A 26462-nucleotide genomic window follows, 5' to 3' on the forward strand; every position below is an offset into this window, starting at 1 on the left:
ATACTTGCTAAGGAGGCTATTTCCTAGACTCTATTTCGTACTTGCTGAATTAACATCCTTGTGGATTGTTAATATTTTATCCTGACTTTGTTCAACCTGCTCCCTTTATCCTGAACACTCTTGATTTGTCCTTTGCTGTCTCAGTCATTTTTTCAAAATCCAGCTAAATCATCCCTTCAATCCCGAGTCCGGACAGAATTGACCACTTTCTCCATTGTGCTCCTACTATTCCCTTTATTTATTTATTTATTTATTTATTTATTTATTTATTTAAAGATTTTATTTATTTGTGTGTGTGTGGGAGAGAGAGCACAAGCAGGGCAAGCCGCAGGCAGAGGGAGAAGCAGGCTCCCACTGAGCAGGGAGCCCGATGCGGGACTCGATCCCGGGACCCTGGGATCATGACGGGAGCCAAAGGCAGATGCTTAATCGACTGAGCCACCCAGGAGCCCTCCCTTTAATTATTTCTACACAGAATATCATGGCACATTAAGACACTTCTTTGTTTGTATTTGTATTCTTCCCACTCAATCTTTAGAGAACAGTGATTATGACATATGTGTCTCTGTTTCCTCTCTGCCTACCATAGAAGTTTAGGGTTTTCATAAACATTGTTGGATAAATATACAAATACATGTAAGTTTCTTAAGTGTATCTACATTTCTAATTTTTCTGTAGCCATTTGTGTCTCAGTGTTTTTTGAATGCTTGTTTTGTGCCTAAGTCTGTGCTTACTGCCAGTGGAAGGTCATAGGTTTCTAGTTGGGGTAATATAGCACATCTAGATGAAACTCATGTGTTGTGGTCGAGGTGTGATGCTGTGGGAGAGATTGGCATTGGTTAGTACCTCAGACAGCTAGGTGAAGAATTTGGGATTTGGAATGGGCCTTGAGGGTCCAGTGAAGTTTAGAAAGATGAGGAGAGGCCATGTCATTCACGGTCAGTTGTTCAAGTAGACAAGTATATGGAGGACGCCAAGTTCACAATAAGAATTGAGGATAGAAGAAAAAGTGAATTGAAAAGAGTGGCAATCTAGAAGTATAGAAGAATAGATAGATAATTCTTGGAGGAAAATAAATGAAACCCCTGACAACATCTAAGAAAAGAATTTTTTTATACAAAATGGAAAAAACAGGATGTAAGCTGTGGGAACCACAAAAAGCAAATGAAAATAGTCAAAATCATGAATTTGTCTACACTGCCCGAGAGCATCTTGTCTAAAGAAGGAAGCTATGCATGATGTGACATATGTGCACAACGAATGAGGCCACGTTGCTCATTTCAACTTTTCCTATGCTTCACTGTGACTTAAAAATGAATCTGGGACCTACCTCCCTGTCCCACGCCGGACATGTGAGGACTGTCTTTCACGTTGTACCAGAGTTTCCAGTGTCAGGAGCTTCTCCAGCAGAGCAACTCTGGAGGAGACATGTCTTTGTGATGGGCAGGTGGCTGAGTCCATCTTGTAATGTGAAGGATCTCATTGGTGACACCGGAAGCTATTCAAAAGGTAGAGAAGTGTGCCTAATGGAGGTCCCACTCACAAATCATCAGACATGGTGGAACTCTTGTTCCACCTGAGTTTCCTGACGCATATGCTACTTCTATTATTTGTATATAAATTTCTCTACTTGTGAGTAGCATTCTGTTTGGCTTCTGCTGATGAAAACTCTGACGCCAAGGATAAGGTATATGATTTTTCCCTTGGCAGACTCATCTGTAGCTTTGGTCTCTCCAGGCTTGTAACAAGAGAGCCATCCTATATATGAAGCAGTCTGGGACTTTCTGCTTAAGTACTTCCAAAGAGGAAACATGAAATCCATATATAGCAAAGGGCCAGACGGATTGTGCCAGGAAGCAAACACTGAGGCAGGTGTGCTTGGCTAGTCAATGCCCAAAATCCAGAGAAAGTTGAAGTGTGTATGACTAAGATATCACAACAAAAATGACATATATAAGCTTTGAGAAAGCAGCATTGTGCCAACAGGGCTTACGGTTGGTGAATTATGGGGCCAGATAAATGTGAGCTCAATCATCAGGACAACTTGGGAAATTTCTGCCTCGTGAGAGTTCCCAAAGATTCATTTAGATTTCATTTCTCTGTGATGTGTGGCTCCATAAATTCTGGGCAAAGGCGGAAGGAGAAAGACTTGCACCTGTGGTCCAGGAGTTTTTGCCCACCTTGAGGGGCATTGATTCTGCCAGTTATAACTTGGAAGCTGTCATATGTTTTCAGAAGAGGAAGGTGATTCTTGCAGAGTGGCCATGTACAGATTTGGAAGAATGGGGGTTTAACCTGACACGGTGCCATTTAGAGGGGGGACGTCCTCAGATGACCTTAGTTAATATTCATTCTTCTCTAAGACGGATTTAGCTGACAAACTACATGAGTTACTGCATCTTTTTATTTGTGTGAAGTAGAGGCTGGAAATTTATGGAATAGGAAGTGATAAATCAGAGAGATGGGAATGAATAAGAAATGGCTCTCTTAAACTTTTGTATTTGTTGATGCACCAGCAAAAAATAAACAGCCTGGAAAAGTGAAGACAGTAAAATACTTTTGAGTTCCTTCTAGAAATGCATGATATAAATGGGATGCATTATATTCATTTATGCTCCTAGAAGGCACAATTTTTTTCTGAGTGCTCAAAAGAAAGAATGATTTGATACATGGGGGAAAAGTGCTAAAAGAAACTTTTAAAATATTTGCCACTGGAACATCATTTCAAACCTGTCAGAAATGTGGGCAGGAAATAGAACACTTCTGCCTTGACAATGTTTTGGGGAAAATGGGCCAACTAAACATCATTTGAAGGGAGTAAGGAGGAAAATGCTCAGAAACACAATTTTATTTCCTTTTACAAATTCTTCCTCCAGAGTTTTTAGTCACTCACAAAACAGATGTCATTTTTGAAAATGCAGAATTGCAAAACACAAAAAAATCAACATCCTTCAAGAATACTGTTGTGCTTTCTTCTTATTTGCTGGTAGAAAACATGTGTGTCTTGAATACCAATTATCTTTTCAGTTCAGTATTTTCTTCAGAGAACAAAAACTTTCTGGTACAGCTGCAGAAGCACAAACAAAATGGTATCACAGAAGAGCAACTAGCACCTTGGAACCAGCTGTTTATGCTATTTTGTCATCTTCTCTTTAACCCTCTGAGTCCTGAATGAGAGTGGGGAGCATTCTGGAATATGATTAACTCTGTGTGTATTTGTGCATGTGTCTGATGCGCTCTCAGCTTGCACTGGAGGACTGTTAGAAGACAGACAGGCCTACATTCTAGTCCCAGCATTGCCATGTATTAATCTTGTGACTTTGGGGAATTGATTTAACTTTTCCAGGTTTCATTTTCTCATCTGCAAAATGGCTATGATAATATTTGCCTCATAGTATTGTTATGAGAAGTTAGACAATGCATATTAAAATACCTAGCACAGCATGTAGCACATAATAGGTGCTTGATACATGTTAGTTATTATGAGATTGTGACCTATTTGAAGTCAAAGTCTTGTTTTTGAGCCCTGCTCTACTATTATGGTGAAAGGCACACAGAATATTTGCTATTCAAGTGACGGTTCCTCTGTAGCACTGCATAAATATCTGAGGTTCTGTGTATAGGCACTTTCACCTGTGCTGTGATAATTCTTCCAGAAACCTGTATAATTGTATCATTATTGCCATTTTTCTAGATAAGAAACTAACATGCAGAAAGGCTCAGGAGGCTGCTCAAGTTCAAGGCAATTACTAGTATGCTGGATTCAAATTCAAATTTTTAAGTCAAGCATTGTTTCCAGTGAGACTTCCTAAAACAAAACAGAGGGAAACAAAAAAACCCAACAACTACACAAAACCAAACCAATAGGGGTGAGAATATATTGTGTATCACAGTATGTGCCCAGTGGAGAAGTCAGTCTGCAAAAGCCAGCGAAAGCAGGCAGCCTCTGGGCTCTGATTCAGTCAGGCAGCCTCAGAGGTGCGAGTGTTCAAATGGGAGATTTACTATGTTCTGGAGGTGTGGAGCCAGAGCCTGCTTCCAATTGAAATTATAATTTCATCTTTCTAATCCACAGAAAGTACATTAGCTATAATTTGTTACTTTGAGCCATACTCATCCACACCTTTGGTGTTTTGCAGGCTCCCACTGACTTTTGGAAAAGGAAATTTAAAGGCATCTACAGAACATGTGCGGCACCTTGACCAACACCTGGCCAGGAATGGCAAACTTTCCTAAGAAAAGCAACTTTTATAGAAAAGGCTCGATTCCATACCCTTTAGCTTTCTGTAGAGGAGGTAAAAGAGTTTTATTTTTTAAATGAAGTAAAAAGTAAGATATTGTGGTTTCTTTAGTGTGAATGGGATTGATTCAAAAAAACATACTTTTTTTTTTCACAGACTCCCTTGAAACAAAATCAAAGAGGATACAGGGGCAAAGGAAAAACAACCTATCCATCTCCCCAAAGGAGGAAGGTATTCATACTAGATGGTGAGTCCAGGGGCAAGGACAACATGCTATTTCTCTTACTGTCTATCTTCTCAGTAGACATTTCTTTTTCACAAAGTCAGGGCAGCGTAATCTGGAATTAAAATCCCCGATACCTTCTGCATGAAGTTTGGAAGTGGATGCTCGGGTCCTTGGAGTTGCCTGGGATGTGGCTGCTGGGGCTGCATCTCTAATAGATGCAGTGACTTTGAGGAAGAAGAGGCTGGGCTACCCAGGGACAGTGCCTGCCAGCATGACTCATGAGGAAGGGCAGGGCCCAGTTGAAGAAAAGTAACACTGAAAGACCTTCTGGGTAGAAATCACAGTGTTTTGCTTGAACGCCTCTTGCTGCTGGATGACACCAGCCTCTCTTGTACATGTTGCCTGTGTCGTTTCTCCCCAATGAAAGCCCCAAGTGACTGCAGTGGCTTTCCATTTTGCTTCAACTGAGATGTACAAAAGGGCTTGCTATTTGCTACTGGTGACTTTGGAGGGAAGCAGATAGTTTAATTTCTCTAGTCTGTGTGTCTTTCTGCTTGATGCCCTTGAGGTCAATCCATGTTTTCCTGGAGTGATGGTGGGGAGCAAGATTCGCTGGTATCAAACCCCACTCTGTCTTTAACTTTTGGAATATTTTCTTAGATTATAATTGGTGTTGGGGAAAAAAAGACCCTCTGCAGATTTTACCAGTGATCTATTAGGCCTCATATGATTGGGGAAGGGGGTGGAGATGGAGTCCTGGTCCCATGACTTGGAACTGATGGCGGTATTCTTGTCACAAGTGAGATTGGAAAAGGAAGAGGTGCTTACTCATCCCTTCTACTCTGTTGACATAAAGTCACCACTCCTCAATGTTAAGGCTACTCTTTATTCTGGAGTGGTTTTGGCTCACCAGTGGATGGTGAACTTTTGCCATGATGAGCCATGAAAACTACTCTTGAAGATTAAGGGAATATAAATAATAATTCGTATGTCCATTAGGGTGACGGAACAACCTGGTTTGCTTGGGGTTGAGGGTTTTCTTGGGATATGAGGTTTTCCATTTTAAAACCACAATAACACCAGAGGCACCTGGGAGCCTCAGTCGGTTGAGGTTTCGACTCTTGATTTTGGCTCAGGTCATGATCTCAGGGTTGTGAGATTGAGCCCCATGTGGGGCTCCACGCTCAGTGTGGAGTCTGCTTGAGATGCCCTCTCTCCCTCTCCCTCCACCCCTCCCCACATTCACACACACACACACTCTCTCTCAAGTAAATAAACAAAATCTTTTAAAACACAAACCACAAGAATACCAGAAAAATATCCTATCACGGGAGGATAGCAGAGTGTAGAGAGCGGAACTGAGAAGCAGAAGCCCTGATATTAAGATCGGGCTGTTTAACTGACCAGCTGTGTGGCCCTGAGCGACCTTTCTCCAGGGCAGTTTCTTCAGCCGCAGAATGAAAGTTCTGGCTGGATGGTCCACGGGGTTCCTTCCTGCTTCCATGGCCCATGATTTCAAGACTGTTGACAGTGACTGGCATGGAAGCAAAATAATAAAAGAGATCCTATAATGTCTTTAAAAGGTTGTATTTCCGCTTGCCCAGCCTAGAAACATGGAAATGCCTCCATCTCTGTTGCAAGCAGCCGGGGCTTGTGCATCTCTCCGCAGTCTCCTAGAGTTCAAAGAAAGGACGCATCCTCTGGACTCCGTGCACCCAGCCCTGTTTGTTGGAACTCTCTTGTGCACTTGGCCCTCCCTCCCACTGTCACGACCTTGGTTCAGCCTGCCATCACCTCCCGCTTGGACCTACTTGGCTTCTGCTTTCATGTTTCCTAAAATAAAAGAACTACATTATTTATATATTCTGTGGTTTAAACTTCATTCATTCCATTAGGCTTTCTCCACAAGTCCTAATTTGACCTACTGAGGCTTTACCATGCCTAACTATAAATCAAAAATTATAGGTACATGCTGAATTTGGGCAAATCTTCTCTTTGTGGTAGAAAAAATAACATACTTCTTGATCACAGTCTTATTTATACTTCTATCGTCGGCCCTAATTTGTAAATTTAAACTAACCCCTTTGCCATTATTGCAAACATAAGTGCCGTGAAGTCCTACTTGTTTTAAAATTTTCAATTTGAACTTACATTTTTTCTATTTTAAGGTAGCTTATACAAGGAAATAATATAGAACAGGACCATTAAGTATAAGATTAGAACGGAGACCATCTACAGCAACAAAGAAGATGTCACTTGGCATTTCAAATATGATTAGAATTATTAACAACAGCTAATAATAGAAGTTGACTGTAATGGAGTGCTTACGATGCCCAGTAGTGGCACTTTCCATGAATTATGTCATTGTTTCCTAACAGGGCACACAGAGAAACACTTGAGGCACATAACTCTCATTGATTGTCTGATCAAAGAAAAACACATACATTGATTTGTAGAAAGAAACATTTTCCTGAGCTAAATTAAAGGGATGGTTTTATTATGTTGTACTTTTCTGAAGCACTTTGATAACGTGCAGAAAACTTTTTTTCAATTATGGTTTTGCAAAAGCCATCAACACTTTTTCAAAAGAGTGCTTCTTGTTTTGACCTATAAAAGCTTAAGTAGTGACATAAAATTGTAACTTAGAAGAATATTGAATTCATCACGAAGGGCTGAGTAATTTTCTTTTCTGATAACCTGCGTTCATATAGGGATCGAGTTTAGGGAACACCGAGTGGAGAATTGGCCTGCCCATTTGAACATTCTCTTTAATATCAGATGTCTTGGGTAAACCATTGTGAGTTTCTAGCTTACAGTTAGATCATGATCAATTTCTTTAAATATAAAGCAGGTGTTCTGTGTTTCTATGGTTAACCTAGGGCCATATCTTTTATGCACCAAATGTGTTGGTAGCAAAGTGGATATTCTCATTTGGTTAAAAACCTGGTTCTTACTTTCTCCTAGGCAAAAGGCCTATCCACTTGGACATGGGCAGGGACTCCAACGCTACCTGAAATATAGATAGTGGTTTTCTCAAAGAGGAGCTTTTAAATCTTCTCAAGCACTTGCACCATCAGTTGGCAGAGGTCCTGGGTTCTGAACAATATACATGAAGGAACTCGTTTTAGCATGAAACAATTTTAAAGGCATTTGTTACCAACAGACGGTCTTGTCTGAGAAGGAACTACATCCTGATAAACTAGACAGAATGAAATTAATTGTAAAAAGCATTCCCTTATAGTTGAAAGAATTGATGCATTACTTAAAATTGGTGGAGTTAATTGAAATGTAATTAACGTTGGGAAATGCCTTTCAATTCAGTGAGTTTGCTTGATGTTTGATAGTGATTTGCATTTCCTGAAAGTAACTAGGAAGTGAATTGATTTTACATGATAATTAAAACATATCACCAGAATTTTTTAAAAAAGAAGTATATTCTCCTGTAGTGTATGTGTGTGACAGGGGAGGGGGAGGCCATATATTGGGTGTATCTGTTAGCTAGAGCAAGTTGTTTGATGTAAATCAATAAGACAAGGAAGGAATTAGGACATAACCTTGGTTAACATCATTTACATGGACATTTACATGTACTGTGAAAATATTTTTGTTGATTCTGATTTTAGCTTTAATATCAAGATACAGTAGAATCTAATATCATGACTATCTCAGATTTTGTATCCATTGGCATTATTGTTCACAATAACAATAACAATTAATTCTGAATAGTAGTTATAATGTTCCAGGTACCATGTTAAGGGATTTGCACATATGAATTTATTTGATCTAATGTACCCTAAACCTGGGAGCTCTGTATTTTATTATTATCCTCATTTTACAGATGGAAACTGAAGAACAGAGATAATAACACAGCTAGTAACCGAAGAATCCTGGATTCAAACCAGGGCACTCTGACTTCTGAATCTCTGTTCATAACCACTAGATAATATTGCTGCAGTCATAGATGGTGAATTTCATAAATGGTCTTAAATTGCTTTCATCTGATATTTCATGGAGATAAAGCACTCTATAAAATTGATCACGGTGAGAAAATTATGGCTAAAATTCTCTAACTCCTCATAAAGTCATTCCCTTTGGAAAAAAAAAATGTGGTCCTAAAGTTTGTTTAGAATCAATCTGTCATGTTATTTGAAAAGAGTGTTTAGTAGCCCAATAAGCCTATTGTTTGGAACAGAGAAAGCATTTTTCTTTTGGAAAACAAGGCAAACTCGATTTCATACTCTTCCTAAGGGGATTATGCCCCCGGAGCTAATTAGAGTACATAATTTTTTAAAAATTGGGCTTACTTGAGATAAATTCTTAAGAGATTCCTTGATATGAGACCTTCTCCTGGGGTCATCTTTTCTAATAGTTAAGTGATTGATCAGATATTTTAGAGTAGATGGAGTTCCAGGCTCCCAGCTGGGCCAATTCCTGGAACCTACAAAATGCAGAGACCATGATGGCTGAGTGAAGTGACTTGTCCAGTCATCGACAGAGACAGGCATTTCCATACTCCTTTCACAAAAGTCACGCAGTGTCTCAGAACCTGCACTTAATTGCTCCTTACAGCTGAGCCCAAAACCTCCCACTGGGGTCTATTGTAATTATTGCACTCTAGGACTTTTTTTTTTTTTTTTAACTGAAAGAATTTGTTGGTTAAAGGATCTTTTGGCTATACCAAATAGAATCTACATTTGCTAGGTTTTAGACAATCAATAGTTATTAAACCAAGACACACATTGGCAAACTCTCTTCCCCTCTTCCAAGTAATGGTATAATAAAGCTGATTTAAGCCTCTCTATGATGGAGATTATATATAGAGAAGAAACTTCTCCCAAAAGACAGGATGAGTTAAGTACTATCAAATCAAGTAGAGTAGATTAATTAAAGAGTGGAAAATTCTCACTTGACTCAGCCTTCATATTTTTGTAATAAATAATAAGATAATTTAAAATGAAAATTATTAAAAATGTATTATACCATCAATAATTTCATTATCAAAAGCACATTCTCTCCTGTCTGCCCTCAACTCCCAGATGATCAAACATGTTTGCAAGTTGCTGGAGACCAGTAAAGGCATTCCAATAGTCCAAGGAGGTCAGAGTGATATTTTTGAAACAGAGTTGTCTCAGGTGTTGGGAGCCAGAGACTATGGTATAGTGCCATAAGGAAGCTGAATGTTTCCTTCCATTATTTTCTTGGAACAAAATTCATTCATTATTATTTCAACAATATATATTGAGTCCCTACTGTGTTTGCTAGGCACTTCATTTAAGATTGTCTGTTTCAAAAGAGCCATGGGTAGAAGCAATTAACAGATAATAGTGATAATTAAGAATGTAAATTATTAGATCATCTTTATGATGTCAACAATTGATTTACATAATGCACTTTCTTTCCTGTCTGTGTTCAGTCAAAAAGAGAATAAAACGTATTTGGCTACTATGTGTTTTGTTTTGTTTTTTTAAATAATTCTCAGCATATTTACCAATGGGAAAATCCAAGACATTAAAACTTTGTGACACAGTTTTTAAAATTCGTAACTGAAGACAATGAAAGATCATACCTGACAAGTTCATAGATGTCATTATATTCTCTATTGTGGAAGTACCCAGATAAATACACAAATCTGGCTTTTTTCCCTATTTTGTCAAGATGATCTTTTGACACATTTCCAAAGTTCTCTCAGACCTTTATAAAATAGGTAGTATTTTTGGAATGCCTCACAGAAAGATTATAGTATATAAAATATCTTATTGTTTTTGCATTTATTCAATAAAAATGTACTGTGCGTTCCTTTTATATTAGCATTGTTTTAGGCAGAGAGCATAACGTGATAAAAAGATACATTCTGCTTTTCAAGGGATTCATAATTCATCTAGGCACAATCAAGTTGAGAGTCAGACGTGAAAATGAGCGTGGTCTGCAGTGATGAAGTGCTATAATAATAGAATAAATAGTGACATGTCACAGAATCACAGAGGAAGAAAGCATCTACATTTGAAATTATTGATATGGTATAGAAAACAACCCTCACTTTTCTGATTAAGTAGCCCAAACATTTGGGATAAATTATTTGTGCCATAGCACAAGGCAGTTTCATTTTTATTAATTCTGGACTTTTGAATTTATAATCATAAAATTTTACTTAGAGTAAGAAAAATAAAAGCATGAAGCGATCTGCTATTGGCTTTTCTATTTTGGTCTCTGACATCAAGGACTTTGGGAGGAGAATGTGTGAATGTGTAATGCGGTGTCCATGTATTATGCTTTTCAATTTTTGAAATCAAAGTACTCAATCAGCATTAATTAGGAGATATTGTGCTGTAATTTCCAAGTGCATGTACAATGGGTAGTCTTCTAAATTGTGTGCAATTTTCCTTTTCTTTCGAATTTCCACATGGAGCTTTCCCTATTATATATTAAATTGAGAGGCAGTTAGTTTCACATGCTGGGCATCCAAACATTAGGTTTTTTATATTTCTATGTGTCATGTGCAAAGTATGCCTCCTCCCGAAAAACTTGATCCTTGTTGTTCTCCCCACAGCACAGACTTTATGGGCCTCTGGTAACAAACTTGGAACTGTTCCTTTTGGTTTTATAAATCATGTCTAAGGGATTCTAAACCACATTTAATTACACATGACAGAAAAGCTTCATGAGCTAATGTTCTTCTGGTTGACCCACCATGAATTCCTGCTAAAATTTTCATAAGCCTTGGAGACTATTCTCCAGAGTGTCCCCCAGAGCATTTCCTGGACACCGATGATGCAAGAGTTTACCATCCCATTGATGGCTGTCCCAGGGCACCCCAGGATGAATACTCCCATTCCCTGAAAGCTGCTCACGGACCAGGAGCCTACTATCAATGGCTGAAATGTGATGCAGCTTCCCCTGCAACTTCCTCCAACTCAGCCTAATGGAGATTAAGATCCATTAAGAGCTCTTTGCTGCATGTGCAATTTCTATTGATCAGATTGACTCATTTCATTTTAGCCAATGATCCTATTACAAAAGCTGCCTTCTTCCAACGTTTTACCGGCACAGGGAAACCTGCAAATGCTCTCTACTGTAACAGGCGGTGCAGAGAAGGGCACTGGCTTGAGTCGTGTTTTCCAGTCCCCGCTGAACATCCTCTGCAGCATCTAAATTCTTACATGTTTGGGGGAGTTATTATCATTCATCCTCTTACTTAGGATTGGTTTAGAGGCTAGAAGCCTATGTGATTCATTTATAACTAAGCACTTGATTGTGAAACTATGTCAGCCACAATATAGATGGAGACAAAGTTCAGTATGAGCAACACTGTGGCTTGAAAATGAGGTTTCCCTGAATTGGAAACATGTGAGGAAAGCAGCTAGAGAGAGAGGAAATGTTTGCTTATAATGACACACTGTATTAAATTAATAGTCATCTTTGTTTGTAAGAGGAGGTGTTAAGCTCCTGGCAGGCCTTATTGTTTTAGTGGTCAATGCTAAGAGGAATCACAGATTTTTACAAGTTGTAAGAAATGGACCTTCTAGGAAGAGTTTATGGGAAAAGATGAATGGAAGGACACACAGGAGTGCGGCCACCCTGAGTGGAGTCCCTCTTTGTCTGATTACATGAATATACTGTGTGGTAATAATAATGGCTTGCATATAAAATCCCTTCCTACTGTCCAAATATTTTCACATAGATGAGTAATAAATTCAACTGTCATTTATTGAGCCCCTATCATGCATTATACCTTGAACATATATTGTGACATTTAATCACTTTAAGAACCCTCTAAACTTTAAATTACCACCAGTTCCGTTTTTTAGATGAGGAGTTAAAAACACAGGGAAGTCAAAAGACTTGCCCAAGGTCTTGACCTGGAAGTGTCGCAGCCTGGTTTGGAACTCAGTCTAAGTCTGTTTCCAAGGGCAGATTTTGTTTTGTTTTTAAACCACCCCACACTTTAACTGTCTGGATGCTCTCAACGGTTTTGCTCAGTGGGTAAACTATTGTTATTAACTCGAAATCTCAGCAGAGATAAGCCAACTATCCTAAGTGTTACAAGTGGATGATAGTAGGGTCAGAATTAGAACCTGGCCGGACATACCATATTACTTTCTCATGCAATTTTACAATCACATCTAGATACAGTTATGGAATATTTAGGTATCTTTTCATGCTAGTCAATAACTACGGAAGTAAATTTATGTAGTTGAAATTCATTATCAGTGCCTGGAACTCTAGTTTTAATTCTTTTACTTTTATCTCTACCTTATAACCCCGATTCTAGGTGTTTGTAAAGTAAGAGGCTGTGATATTTATCAAGCTTCTCCGTCTCTCTTCAGTAGACGGAGAGCATTGTATTAGGCCCAAGTTAAAAAAGAAAGGATGAGGGTGGAGAGAGTCTTTAAAAAATAGTTCTTGGGGCGCCTGGGTGGCTCAGTTGGTTAAGCGACTGCTTTCGGCTCAGGTTATGATCCTGGAGTCCCGGGATCGAGCCCTGCATCAGGCTCCCTGCTCAGTGGGGAATCTGCTTCTCCCTCTGACCCTCCCCCCTTTCATGTGCTCTCTCTCTCTCTCTCTCTCATTCTGTCTCAAATAAATAAATAAAATCTTTAAAAAAAATAGTTCTTACTTATGTTGAGGCAGTAGAAATTCCTTGAATTTTTTTCATGACCAGATAACTCCTGATGTAAAGTTGGGATGGGCTCCACAAGGTGATAAAGTATTTATTAAATCTATTTGCCCAAATCACACATTGAGTTTAGGAATAATTGTTTTGTTTCATTTTTTTAAATTTAATTGGACTACTTTTGGAAGTCCAAGTGAACTACTTTTCATGGGAAAAGCAGTTATTTTAATTATGAAATTAGACAAACATATGCTATGTTTCGTACAAATGTGTCTTAGTTTGGAGGCGAATTAGAGCTACAATGGATGTTTTTTGTTAAAAATAACAAATAGCATTTGATTTTTAATCAAAATTGTCTGAGAAACAAATGAAAAAGTGCAGAATGCTCTTAAGCAGGAAAAAATGTAGCAATCCGTTCCCAAGAACATCCTCACTGCCTATATCTTAGCTCCTCATAGCATAATCCTTCATGATACTACCTACATTGTGTCACACATGGGCAGGAAAAGTGATTGTAAAGCATAAGGAGAATATAAATCTTGCTCTGTATATTGAAAAGTTCAGATGTTTTCTGGCAGATGTGCATCTCCTAGGATTGCGAATAGAAACAAATAATGATTTGGGCTGGGAAAGAAGCCAATGACAGCAAAATATTTCTCTTGAAAACAGTGGTTGACTGATCTGGACTATGCTGTTTCTCAGAGCTTCAAAAAAAATAGGGCTTTTTATATGTATTGACTATAAACAGAACATATTTTGCTTATTTCCTTATGTCTGCATAATATTTCAAATAGCCACTGAAGAATACGTATTTTTAAAGACACTATATTTGGGCTTCTGAGAGCTGCTCCAAATGATCGTGTCTCTTTTCTTTGGAAGTGGCATTAAATAAAGATATTCCCTCATCTGGTTGAGAGGGAGCAAAATCTCAGAACTAAGAAATATGCTTTGGTGACTTGGGATGTATAGGTGTATGCACATAAGGGGTGCATTAAGAGCCTGAAACATTAGGGGTGCAACTCCAAAGCAACTTGTTTTTCATTCCCATTGCCCAGTCCAACATGCCTTTTCTGCCCCTGGGTGAAATTCAGTGAAGGTCCATTAGTATTTCTGGATTCTTTAAAATAATAGTAAGTCCTCTGGTACTTCTAATTATAAAAGAAGTCTTATTTTAGTAGCAAAATTACCTCGTCTATTGTAATAATGACAACTCAGAACTTGCCTGGAAATTAAAGCTGTTTCCCCCTCCAGTTCGAGGTGTTGTAAATGGGAAGAAGCTGCAGTGAGGACATGCAGGTTGGGCTGGCGTCTTCTTGATTTCTCTGTCAGGCACTCCTTTTCTCCATGGCAACTAGCCCCTCTTGAGACTGACACTGGTTCTTCCAGGGTTGGAGACAGTGGAGATGGGGCCCCAAAAGGCCTTCCTTGACTTGTATTGCTGTGATCTGGAGTTGACATTCTCGTAGCTTGGTGAATACTTAAATGGGAGAAGTATGGGTATGCCTACCTTCTCACATAGATTGCTTTGTGGACTCCTCAGAAATATCCCCACAGCCACAGGTACATTTTGGTCTTTCAACTCGAGGCTATTAACACCCTTAAGGGAGTTGATGTGCAGAGTCACCCTAGAAAGAGTGCTTGGTTATCTCTTTCAGGAGCTCTGAGTAGTTAACCCAGCACCCCTTTTTGTAACGAGAGGGGTCCTTGGCATCTATCACTCTGTGCTCAGTTTGCTAGGCTTGAATCAAAACTGAGAGAGACAGAACATCCTATTAAAAATATTCTGTTACACACAAACACTGAGGTCAGCAGCTTGGTGCCCTGAAGCTGTCTGAAATGATCTAGAAGTGGTCATGCTGGGTTCTGTGCTCTATAATCCTCCCAGGCATGCTGTTAGGTACAGACTGTCTTTATCCCTATCTTACAGACAAGGAAATGAAGCTAAAAGAAAGAGCATAATTTCTGCAGGGTCCAGCAGCTATCGAGTGGGGCTGGATTCAGAACCATGACATGAGTAGAGAGTGTGAACTTTTAGAAATGTACAAACTTGAGTCCAACCCAGACCTACTGTACCAGAAACTCTGGGAAGGGACCCTACAATGTGAGTTTAACAAGCCTCCCACGTGATGTTACTGACAATGCTCACCTTTGAGAACGACCACAGTACAACGTAGTGGCGGAAAACTGAATTCTAGTCTTTGCTTTGGCATTAATTACATACAGAAAGGCACAAAAGTTGTATCAAGCCTGTTTGTTTCAGGTAGCTGTCCACTGTTGAAAGATCTTTAGTTTTCTTAATGAGGGAAACTTACACCAAATAGAGTGCTACTATGGGGCAGATACTGTTCTAAGTGGTTTACATACAATAACTCACTTAACTTTCCTTTGCTATTGTTCCCATTTCATAGCATAGAACACAGATGGGGCAGTGTGGATATCTGGTCCATGTTACAGTTCTAGGAAATAGCAGATCAGAGCCACTAAGCAAAACTGTCTTAGAAGGGCGAGTCACCACAGTTCTGGTGACCTGGCTGTATTTGGGTCTATACTGAAATAGCAACATAGACCACTGGTTCTTTTTGGAAGTAAAACTTTAAAACTCCTTTCTCTTAGGACTTCTGAAAGGTTGGATGAGAAATGCATTTATGGAGATTTTCCATAAAGAAAGCCATTTATTCATTCTGCTAGATACTCTAAAATCTATTCTGGGATTAAGCCAGAGCATCATGTGAATTTGCATGCTTGTAGATATACTTTTATAAACTGCATTTTAGCATTATGCCATTGACCTACATTGAAGAGTGTTACAAGAAACAGTGTTATGAAATGCACTGTATTTACTGTAAGAATATTGCTAAAGAAATTTCTCACCCTGGTACTCCGTAACCTCTTTTTGAGAATCTGAATGAGGTATTTTTTTTTTTTCAGTCATTGGTAGCAGGAATAATCTTGTTTTTCCTCAGCATCTGATTTATTTTTGTCTTGTGGACGTAGAGAACCATATAATCATACTTCTGCCTTTGTGTTATGGGCTCAGCTCTGTCTCCCCCGCGCCCCCCCACCCGGAACCATATGTTGAAGTCTTAACTCCTAGTACCTCAGGATGTAACTATATTTGGAGATAGGGTCTTTAAAGGGATTATTAGGTTAAAATGAGATGATTAGCATGGGCCTTAATCCATTATGACTAGTATCCTTATAAGAAGAGGAAATTAGGACAGAAGAGCACAGAGGATATACCACATGAAGACAGAGGGAGAAGACAGCCATTTCCAAGCCAAAAAAAGAGCTCAGAAGAAACCAATCCCGCCGACGCCTTGATTGAGACTTTTAGCCACCAGAAATATGAAGAAATACATGTTTGTTGTTTAAGCCACCCAGTCTGTGGTACTTTGTTATGGTAGCCTTAGCAAATCAGTACATTTTGTACTGGCTTTTGCAAAGCTATATTCATGAACCATATCTAGCAAATGCAGATTGAATATCATTCTTTTTATGTGTTACCCTTACTTCTGACTTTATCTACTATTTCTGTCTCTTATTTGCTCTTTACTTATTTCCTTCTTTTCATCTCTCATGCTGCTACCATCCTTATTGGGTACCGTATTGTGCTTGGCATTCCTACGGGCTACCTACTGGCTTTGTTGTACAGCTGGCTTGGAAAGATGGGCTGGAATTCTTGTACTCGTCCCAAAACCTGGAGAGAGCCGTGGGTTGTGACTCTAGGCTTGTGATGATCTTCCAGTCATGTGTTCCCCTGTTTCTCCCTTATGTGGCCATGGCACCCAGACTTTGCCCTGACTCTTGAACACAAGCTACAACACTCACAGTTCCTTCTTGGAGGCAGCCATTCTTGTTGTGATGTGTGTCCTGATGTTGACTCACATGACTGTTTTCTCTAGAGTAATCCAACCAATCCCCCATCTGGTAACCCTTTCTGCTTTGAGCTTTTATCTCTCCCGAGTGCAGAATACTCTTAGGGCTGCTCCTAGCTCTTTCCAGTAGATGTTTTTGTTTTGTTTTGTTTTGTAGCATATCCTGGATGGCAGCTTTCCTATATGGCTTTGTCTTTTTGCAGCTTTATATCTTCCTGCTTTTCAGAATTCCTCTCAATTTCTTACTCATTATGAGTTCCTCTCCTTGCTTCAAACACACATATAATTTACTTATAATTTAGATAGATAAATAAATGTATATTTAAATTTTGTTGACCATAATTAACTTTTGCTTTAAAATCTCTTCTACCACTTTTAAGGATTTGTCTGGGGAGAGAGGGATAGTGGAGTATACTTAATCTACCATGCTGAAATGGAAATGGGTTTATCTTTTATACTGTGACTTCTATATTATTTTATGAATTTTCTTACTTTCCTTTTGAAATGAGGTTGTTTATCCATACATTTCTTTTTTTTAAAGATTTTATTTATTTATTTGAGAGAGAGAGAGAATGAGAGATAGAGAGCACGAGAGGGAAGAGGGTCAGAGGGAGAAGCAGACTCCCCACCGAGCAGGAAGCCCGATGTGGGACCCGATCCCGGGACTCCAGGATCATGACCTGAGCCAAAGGTAGTCGCTTAACCAACTGAGCCACCCAGGCGCCCTATCCATACATTTCTATCTAACTAATACAACAGACCACATGCACAACTTGGACTAGTTTTTTTTTTTTTTCACCTATCCATACTTGCTTCCTTAAATGTAAAATATGAGAGATTCCTAAGTTCCTGCCAGATATAAGTGAGGTCCAAGGAGACCATGGATTCTTACATCTGTCTTAAGTCCCCATATTGCTGTGGTGACACATATGAAGGACACATATTTGACCCTCAAAATATTGAAGAACATGGTAAATTTCTCCTTGATGGGCTTTACGATGGATTATACTTCTCAACACAATACCAAAGTTTTTCCAATATTCTCTTTAGATGTCTCTACTACTAAAAACTCACTCACTATGGTAATTGTTCACTCCCAAATCTCTCTTCTCCATCTCTCCCTCAAAACTCTTGGTTACTTCCTACACCTCCCCTCCTTCTGCTTTCCTTTCTTTCTACAATAGGCCCTTTCTTCTTTAGTGAATCAAATTCCTCTCTCTTTTTTTTTCCTTCTCCCAACCTATTACACTTAGCAGCACAGCTGCACAGACAGGATCTTCTTTAGAAGATAGGTAAGGGGAAAGGCTTTGGAAGCTTGTACTTTTATATCTTTGTCCTGTCAGGCAAGATGCTATGGCTCCTCACAGACAAATAATGCAACTGATGGGCTCTGTCACAAGTACTGTTTTCAGTGGGAAATGTACAAGGAGGCAGGAACAAATTGAGCTTCCTCTGATACCCTGGGACCAATTTGTACAAAGAGGCATTTAGAGTCTAATGATCTTGCTTTCAGGATCAAATTGGAAACAAGTGCACAACTAAAACTTACTGATTTATAACTGGAGCCCTTAATTCTCATTCTTGGTGTGATCTAAAATGACGTCCATGTTGACGTGTGTGAAGATAGTTAACTCACCTGCTTACCATCATCACAGTGTGCATTAAAATTCTTGGAGTGGATGTATAAAGTAATAGTTAAGGGCATGGACTTGGTGTCTCAAACAGTTGCGTTCCATCCCTGGCTCTCTATTTACTTAATGTGAGAACTTGGTCAAGTTAATTTTGATGAAGCTTAGCTTCTTCATTTATAACAAAGGAATAATAACGATACCTTACTGAAAGTGTTACTGAAACATGAAATAAGGTGGTGTGTGTAAAGACAGTTGAGATCACTTTCCCTGGGTCCACAAATGCTTTAGCACAGCCTGTTGGATCTTGCAGGATCTGATTCCCGGTGGAGCACAACCTCTCACCTCCCACCCCCAACTTCCAATATGTGTTCCACTCACTAGTTACACTTCATAACGAGTTGTGCATGGGCTATGTGCTATTCTCTGGGGATAAAGACATGAAGAGCCATGGCTCCTGGTCTGGAGGCACTCACTATTTATCAGAGGGCGAGAGACTCATGAACAAATTAATAAATTTGGTTGTTAAGCATTAACCAAACTGTTAGAGAAAGGAAAAGGAGACAGTTGTTAATTTCGCTTAGATAAAAGGTAGATGGGAAGAAACATGGTTGATTTGGACAACTCACTGTTTGTCTCAAGGCCATTAATATAATTCCAAAATATCGCTGCAAAATGGGGTGTTTTATATAGAAGAGGGTACAAGAAGACTGGGGAATCCTAGAATCATGGCCAAGCTGGGAGCCCAGTGCAGAGCTATTCCTCTTTTTTCCCGGCAAAGAAAGCTCCCCACGTGTCCCAAGGAGGGGCTTCACGGGGCAGGTGGAAGACATTTCCCACATCCCAGCTGGGTAATTCTAGCTTTATTTTATTAAAAAGCCAATATTATAGATGACATAAAGTAGTTCTGAGCATTTAGATCACTATGACTCAGCTTTGAGCAAGTGCTCTGGGATCTTTTTACACAAGATTTTCTTGTCACTGGGTAGCTAGGCACGAGCCCTGGGCATGGCTGGGTGTTTGCAGATAGAAGCAAGATTTCTCTGTCACTGGAGATGGTATAAATTCTGATGGCCACACTGTTTACAAACATGGCCCATCTTTCCTGCCTTAATACTTTGGCTCATTTTGTATCCTTCCTTTCAAATTCCCTTTCTACCTTTTCTCTCTTCAAGATCCAGATCAAAAAATACTTGGGTGTGTACTTTTTTTCCTTCTAGTCGATGGTTGACATGAGGCAATGACTGTGTCTGACATTTGTTGTGTCCCTATGGTCGCTCACACTCATTAGAGACTTCACGTGTTAGCAGTATAAGTGATCTAGAGCCTTAAATTCCCATCTCTGGTGACAAGGATGCCTTCTACCTTTCTGGTACAGGAAGGTACCCTCACGTGGAAGATGTATTTCCTGCTTTCTGGGGGACAAAGGAGAGTCAGGGTATCCTTCTCGTACCAGGTGTTTCTTATGTTACTTTAATTCAAAATAATCAATATGCCAAAGCAGCATATTTTGGGGTGGCGCGCACTGCTCTCCTTTACTTCAAATGCAGCAACGCCTCAGCTAAGATTCCGAATTTTTACTCTATTGATAAACCATATTGTCTTTTCTGAATGTTCCTAAAGAGTCCTGATTGTTCCAGTGTAGTGAATACACTCTAATAATACTAATTTGGTAAGGGAGACCTGAAGCTTCTAAACAGTTAGGTGGTGACACAGGATGGGAGATTCAAGATCTATCTTTTTACCCTATAGTTTGTAATCTGAGGAGATGGAGTACAGAGAAAACAAAAATTGTTGTGGGGCTATAAAAAATGCAATGAGTAAAATGTGTACTTAAAATCATTTCAGTGAAGTCTCTCTCATGAGGAAAGGTTTTTTTATTTTTCTTTTTTTCTGTACCATACAGTTTTAGTATTAAAACCAGAACAAAATACCATGAAACAAGCTAGTAAAAGGGATTTATTCTCAAAAGCAAGTGTAGTGTACATTCTGGGATCAAAACAAAATCAACCTAAATTCTTATTTATTCTGCTGCACAATAAAAGGCAATATTCAAGACGACAATATTCAGGCAGTGTAAGATTTTCAAGCACAAAAGATCTCATTATATTTATAGCATAATTTCCTTAAAGAGATGGAAGAAATAAACTAAAATTCAAATCAGGAGGATCTCAATAAAGCTTGAAATTAACAGTTCTTTCTGTCTAGTAATTGTTAGAAAGACCTTCCAGATACTGCAACATTCTATGCCATGAATATTTCAGTTAATAGAAGCATTTTTATTTCCAAGTACCACTGAGTACCAAGTGATAATTTGACTATACATAAAATACATACAATTATAGAAAGATGTGTACTGGGCGCCTGGGTGGCTCAGTTGGTCGAGCGACTGCTTTCGGCTCAGGTCATGATCCTGGAGTCCCGGGATCGAGTCCCATATCGGGCTTCCTGCTCAGCGGGGAGTCTGCTTCTCCCTCTGACCCTCTTTCCTCTTGTGCTCTCTGTCTCTCATTCTCTCTCTCTCAAATAAATAAATAAAATCTTTAAAAAAAAAAGAAAGATGTGTACTTATCATATGTAACATTTATCAAACCAATTGGTGCTCAGTGCTCTTGCTTTGGAGACCCTGAATTTCAGCAGCCTTGAGATGTCACATATTCAACACCCTTGAGAAGTCTTAGTTATACAACTTACCTCCTGGGTGACCTCTGAAATCAACTCACCAAAACCTCAGTCTCCAGATTTGTAAAATGGAGATAACATCTTCTGCTGGCTCCACAGAATGAGGAATGTATCCGAGAGCCTTTTGGAAACAGGAAAGGCCTATCTCTCCACAAGGACAGCCCTATGATTAATGGAAGATCATGGTAAGAGGTGTTTTTGTGCCTGTTGCATCTATTTGTGATTGTTACCATGTTGTATAATGGTGCTTGCAAGAAATAGTTGACCTTTAGAAGTGGTTGTATCAATGGCACCAGTGAAAGGAGTATTAATTAATTGATTTGGCAAAGTTTTATGGCCTTCTCTGTACCAGGCAGTGTTCTAGATGCTGGAGACATAACAGTGGACAAAATGTGGAACTTGTGGTTGTGCGTTCAGTTGTTTGATATGCCTGACATGAACCCCACTACAGCAGAAGAAGCTAGTCAGGAGAGGCTTCACCTCCCCAGCTTATACCCTTTTCCACATTTACAGCTCAGAGTCTGTCTTGCAAAGCATGTGAAGAAACATTGAGCAATGTTCCTACAGAGTGTGAAGAATGAGAATGGGGATAAATTATCACATCTTGAAATTTGCAGGCAAAAACCATGTCCTAATGTGCTTTTCACAAAGCAACAACACTGCAACAATCGCGAATAGATGCCAACAGGCACAAAAAACCACCTCTTATCATGATCTTCCGTTAGTGATAAGACTGCCCTTGTGGAGAGATCGGGCTTTACTGTTTAGGAACGGCTGTCAGATACATTCCTCAGTCTGTGGAGCAGTCAGCGAATGTTACCTCCATTTTACAAATCTGGAGACTGAGGTTTCAGGGGGTTTTCAAAGGTCACACAGTAAGTAAGATACATAACTAAGACGGGGACTCAAATCTTCAAGCAATTTCTCCACCTTGATTTCCTGGGCACCTTGATATTATACTCTTCATAGGTTTTGCTGGTTTGGCACCGGACTGTGATCCCTGGAGATTTTACTTTCTCCAGTTATTACAGTTAAAGTGGCATGTGCTAATTTGATAGATATTCTCCTGTCCTGATGGTAAGAATTCCAGAAGCAGAGTCCTGGTAATAATATGTAGAATATGACAAGTTACTGGAAGTTCTGGCATTTGGATCTGAGCTAAGGCCCAAGTTCTGATCTATTTCATTCAATAACAGGGTACGTGTCAGGTTTCGCAAGAAGAGGATGATGAATTGCAAAAACTGTTATCCGGGCCAAATTCCAAAGCCAGCATTCATATAGTGGCAATTTTCAGATGGACAAAGTTAATTCCTTAGAAAATAAAATCAATACCGGACAGTACTTTCTTTGGATCTCATGACCCTTGGATGGAGAACTCCATTCACATGGTGTGGGCTCTACATCAGGGTTTACATATGGGCAACATAATATTTTACCTGAAAGTTTTGCGGAAGGAATTAATGTTCAGCTAGAGACGGTGGCCAACAGCATCCATTCCTGAGAACATTTGACACAAGCACACACACAAAAAGCTTTTGTGGATTTCTAAGTAGAACACTCCATGGAAACGATCTAGACCAAATTTTCTCGACAAGGACTTTTCTCATTCTAATGCAATCACCTAGAATTGTGTGGGTGTGAATTTACCCCATATTTAAAGAAGTACACATACGGTACATGTACAGGCTGGTTATTTGTGAAATTATTCTATCCTGTCACATGATTTTGCAGGATGAAGTAAGAAAACAAAAAGCCCTCAGGAAGTAAGACTGAACCACCCTTGACGGTTCTCCTTCTAAAGTGAGGAGATCCATTTGAATCAAATGCCAAAAGCCAGTCTAGCTGCTCATCTGAAGTCTGAAAGGAGAGGAGGCACCACTGCTTTGGAGAAGTGCTCCTGATACCATTTCTTGTTTTTATAAATGCTTCACAATATTCAAAATGCTTTTATAATTTTTAATTTGTTTGTTTTTCACAAAATCCTCTGTGTGTTGGAAGGGGGAGGGTAAGATAATTCTCATTTAAAAGAGGAGAAACTTCGACTCAGGAAAGATAACTATCAGACCCAAGGTCAAAATCAGCTGAATTTTGGGTCTTGGTACTGCAAATTCAGCTCTTAGCCCTCTAGGCCTATTTTCTTTAGATACAGAAATCTCCCCTTGCCTCCAAATTAGGTGCTCCCACTTTAAGCTGGGATAGTTTTAAATTGCTACTTGGAAAGCCAGTAACTGCAAAACAGGAAGTATGAGAATGTGACAACTCTGACTTCAGCATTAATTATGCATCAAAGAGTAAGAAGTGGGTAAACAGGAGAGCCAAAAGTGTTTATGTGTGATGCACCACTCACGGAAATAGCTGACTTTAGGTCCTGGTAGAAGCATCCTCACTTAGAAAGTATTTTTAAGATTTTTTGTTTGTTTGTTTATTTATTTGAGCTACAGGGGGAGAGAGAGAGAGAGAGAATGGGGGGAGGGACAGAGGAAGAGGGAGAAGCAGGTTCTCTGCTGAGTAGGGACCCCCAAGCGGGGCTCCATGGGGGCCTCCATACGGGGCTGCATCCCAGGACCCTGGGATCATGACCTGAGTGGAAGGCAGATGCTTAACCGATGGAGCCACCCAGACCCCCAACTTAGAAAGTATCTTTATGGGGATTTGGTTCTCAGTTTGAGCCCTCCAGGAAGCCGGAAGTCTGTCTGGTTTCCAGAAGCTGACCTAGGATGTTGTGTGTTCCATGATTCTTACCTAATTGTGGTGGAAGAAGCGCAGTGGTCCAAAGGACTCAGGTGCTATCTAGTAATAAAAACACAACCTGGGGACAAATTTGCTGATGATCTCTGTGTAATGGTGTTGGGACAGCTACCATTCAAGCAAGCTTATCTAAGGTTCAGTTTGATGAGCAATCCTAGTTGTAATTCAATATGCTTTTCCCTTTGAGTATAATTCAGGTCAAAGGTATTTCAAGTTGGGCTGTATAAGTAAACATTTATAAGATGTACTAAGCTGTATTAGCCCTAACTTTTTTCTTCACTGTGATATTTGTCTATACAGAACCAAAGAAGACATGAAGAAAAAGCAAAAACCAATGATCTGGGGGATTTGTTTCAGTTTAGAAGATCCTCCTCAATAGCAGAAACAAACATTTTGAACCAGAGATGAAGACCAAGATAAAGGAAAAAAAAAATGAATCCTTGCTACCCATCATGAAAACACATGCTTAGTCTTTTAGACTAAATTTAAGGAGAGACATTTTATATATATTTTTTCAACTTGCCAAGATATGCTAAACACATTAAACAAACCTAGTCCTCCTGCTCAAAAATGTATGAAATTTCTATTCCATTTTTAGGGTATCTGCACACAGCTGACATATCTATTTGAACTGAAAAATTGCTTCTTGTAATTTCTTTTTCTTCATGTATTTTATTCTGAGCCAACATGTCAGTTTTGATTGTAAGTGTATTGTGTCCGTACCACAAATGGAAAAAAAATGTTGATAGATTTAATTATGTTTATCTGAACATTTGATAAAACAAAACAAAACACCTTCAAGTTTATCTTTTAAGGATTTTCTAAATTGATTAGAGTTAAAGCTCACTAATATTTTTTCCCAATATAAGAGTGATGTGATTTATATAATTTTGCCATTTTGAAATACATATTTCAATATCTGATATTTTAAGACAAGCTACCAATAGGTTGATTCTAGAATACTGATGCCCTTTATCTAATTATACACCAGACACTATTAATTTTTCTCTCAGTAATGACTTTTTAATCTCCCCCCCGCTTCTTAATTCCATGGTTCAAGCTTTTCTTTCTCCTCTTTGCAGTGTTTCTAATAGCTTCCTTCTCTGGAACCTCTGTAACCCTAAGATAAACTCACTCCAGAACTCTTCACATTGCTGTCAGGGTTATCTTAAAAACAAAACAAAACAAAACAATTATGGTCATGTTACATCTCAACTGAAACCTCTATTGGATACCTCTTGTTTTTGGAATAAGTCCAAGAATAATACAAATAATAACAGAAGCTAAGTATTCCATACAATCATATAACAAATTTGAATGACAGACATTTGCCATTCTAGTGTATGCACGAGGTATCTTATTTTGTATTAATTTGTATTTCCTTGATGACCTGTGATGTTGATAATCTTATCACGTGATTATTTGTCATTCATGTATCTTCTTGCTGAAATACTTATTCAAATATTCTATTTTTAAAATTTCTGTTGACAGACATCATTTTTGATGGTACCATACTAAACACATTCCCTTTAAAATCAGGAATGAAGCAAAGATGCCTACTCTCACTGATTCTACTCAACACTGTATTGGAAGAGTTAGAAAGGCACATACATGGATCTTGGACATGTGACAAAAGCAGAAATAAGGAAAAGATAGACCATTTAATAAAGGTGTGAGATGATCAGTAGTCTATTTAGAAAACAAAGGACTTGGGTAGCTGCCTCATACTATATGCTAAAATCAAACCTATGTAGAGTAAAAATGTAATCTGAAAGGTGAAACTAAAATTTTAGGAAAAAACTGCAGACTATTTTTATGTTTGGGGGCAAAGAAATATTTCAGAAGCAGACACAAATAGTACTAACCTCAAAAGAAAAGAACTGGTAGACTAATTACATTAAAATATAAGACTGTTTACTAAGACACCATAAAGAAAACTGGCAGAAATACAGAAGGAAAAGAAAATACACCAATCTCACTTATAAATATTGATATAAAAGTCTAATATAAAATAACAAAAAGAATCCAGCAACACATTAATAGGTCAGTGCCCACTATTACTGCTTTTATTTAAAATTTTTTGGGGCGCCTGGGTGGCTCAGTTGTTAGGCGTCTGCCTTCGGCTTGGGTCATGATCCCAGGGTCTTGGGATTGTGCCCCGCATCGGGCTTTCTGCTTGGCAGGAGGCCTGCTTCTCCCTCTCCCACTTTCTGCTCATGTTCCCTCTCTCACTGTCTCTCTCTGTCAAATAAATAAAATCTTAAAAAAATAAAATAAAATTTTTCATGAAGTACCAACCAACACAATTTGAAGAGGTGAAAGAATCGGAGGCACAAAAATTATAAATAAGGAGGAGAAATTGTAATTATCTACAGATGATGTTACTTTGTTTCTTGACAGCCTAGGTTAATAATCTAAAATTCAACTAGAAAAAATGAGGGAAATTACTAA

The 26462-nt window shown here is 38.9% G+C and overlaps 1 long non-coding RNA gene across 2 annotated transcripts in view; it reads left to right on the forward strand.

Moving 5' to 3' along the window:
• Positions 1-24376, forward strand: part of LOC112823104 (uncharacterized) — a 62779-nt gene extending 38403 nt beyond the window's left edge. Inside the window, exons 3-5 of one of the 2 annotated variants that reach the window (XR_012378123.1) lie at positions 4140-4295; positions 4398-4488; positions 24312-24376. This is a non-coding gene — a long non-coding RNA (uncharacterized lncRNA). Of the gene's footprint in view, positions 1-4139; positions 4296-4397; positions 4489-7431; positions 7736-24311 lie in introns of those variants that run through there. The other variant, XR_003207935.2, reaches the window with a different exon arrangement.
• Positions 24377-26462: the final 2086 nt, after the last annotated feature.

This window comes from Callorhinus ursinus, unplaced genomic scaffold (genome assembly GCF_003265705.2).
Source record: "Callorhinus ursinus isolate GAN/ISIS: 27379988/994484 unplaced genomic scaffold, GSC_fseal_2.0 scaffold5, whole genome shotgun sequence".
NCBI classification, from domain to species: domain Eukaryota; kingdom Metazoa; phylum Chordata; class Mammalia; order Carnivora; family Otariidae; genus Callorhinus; species Callorhinus ursinus.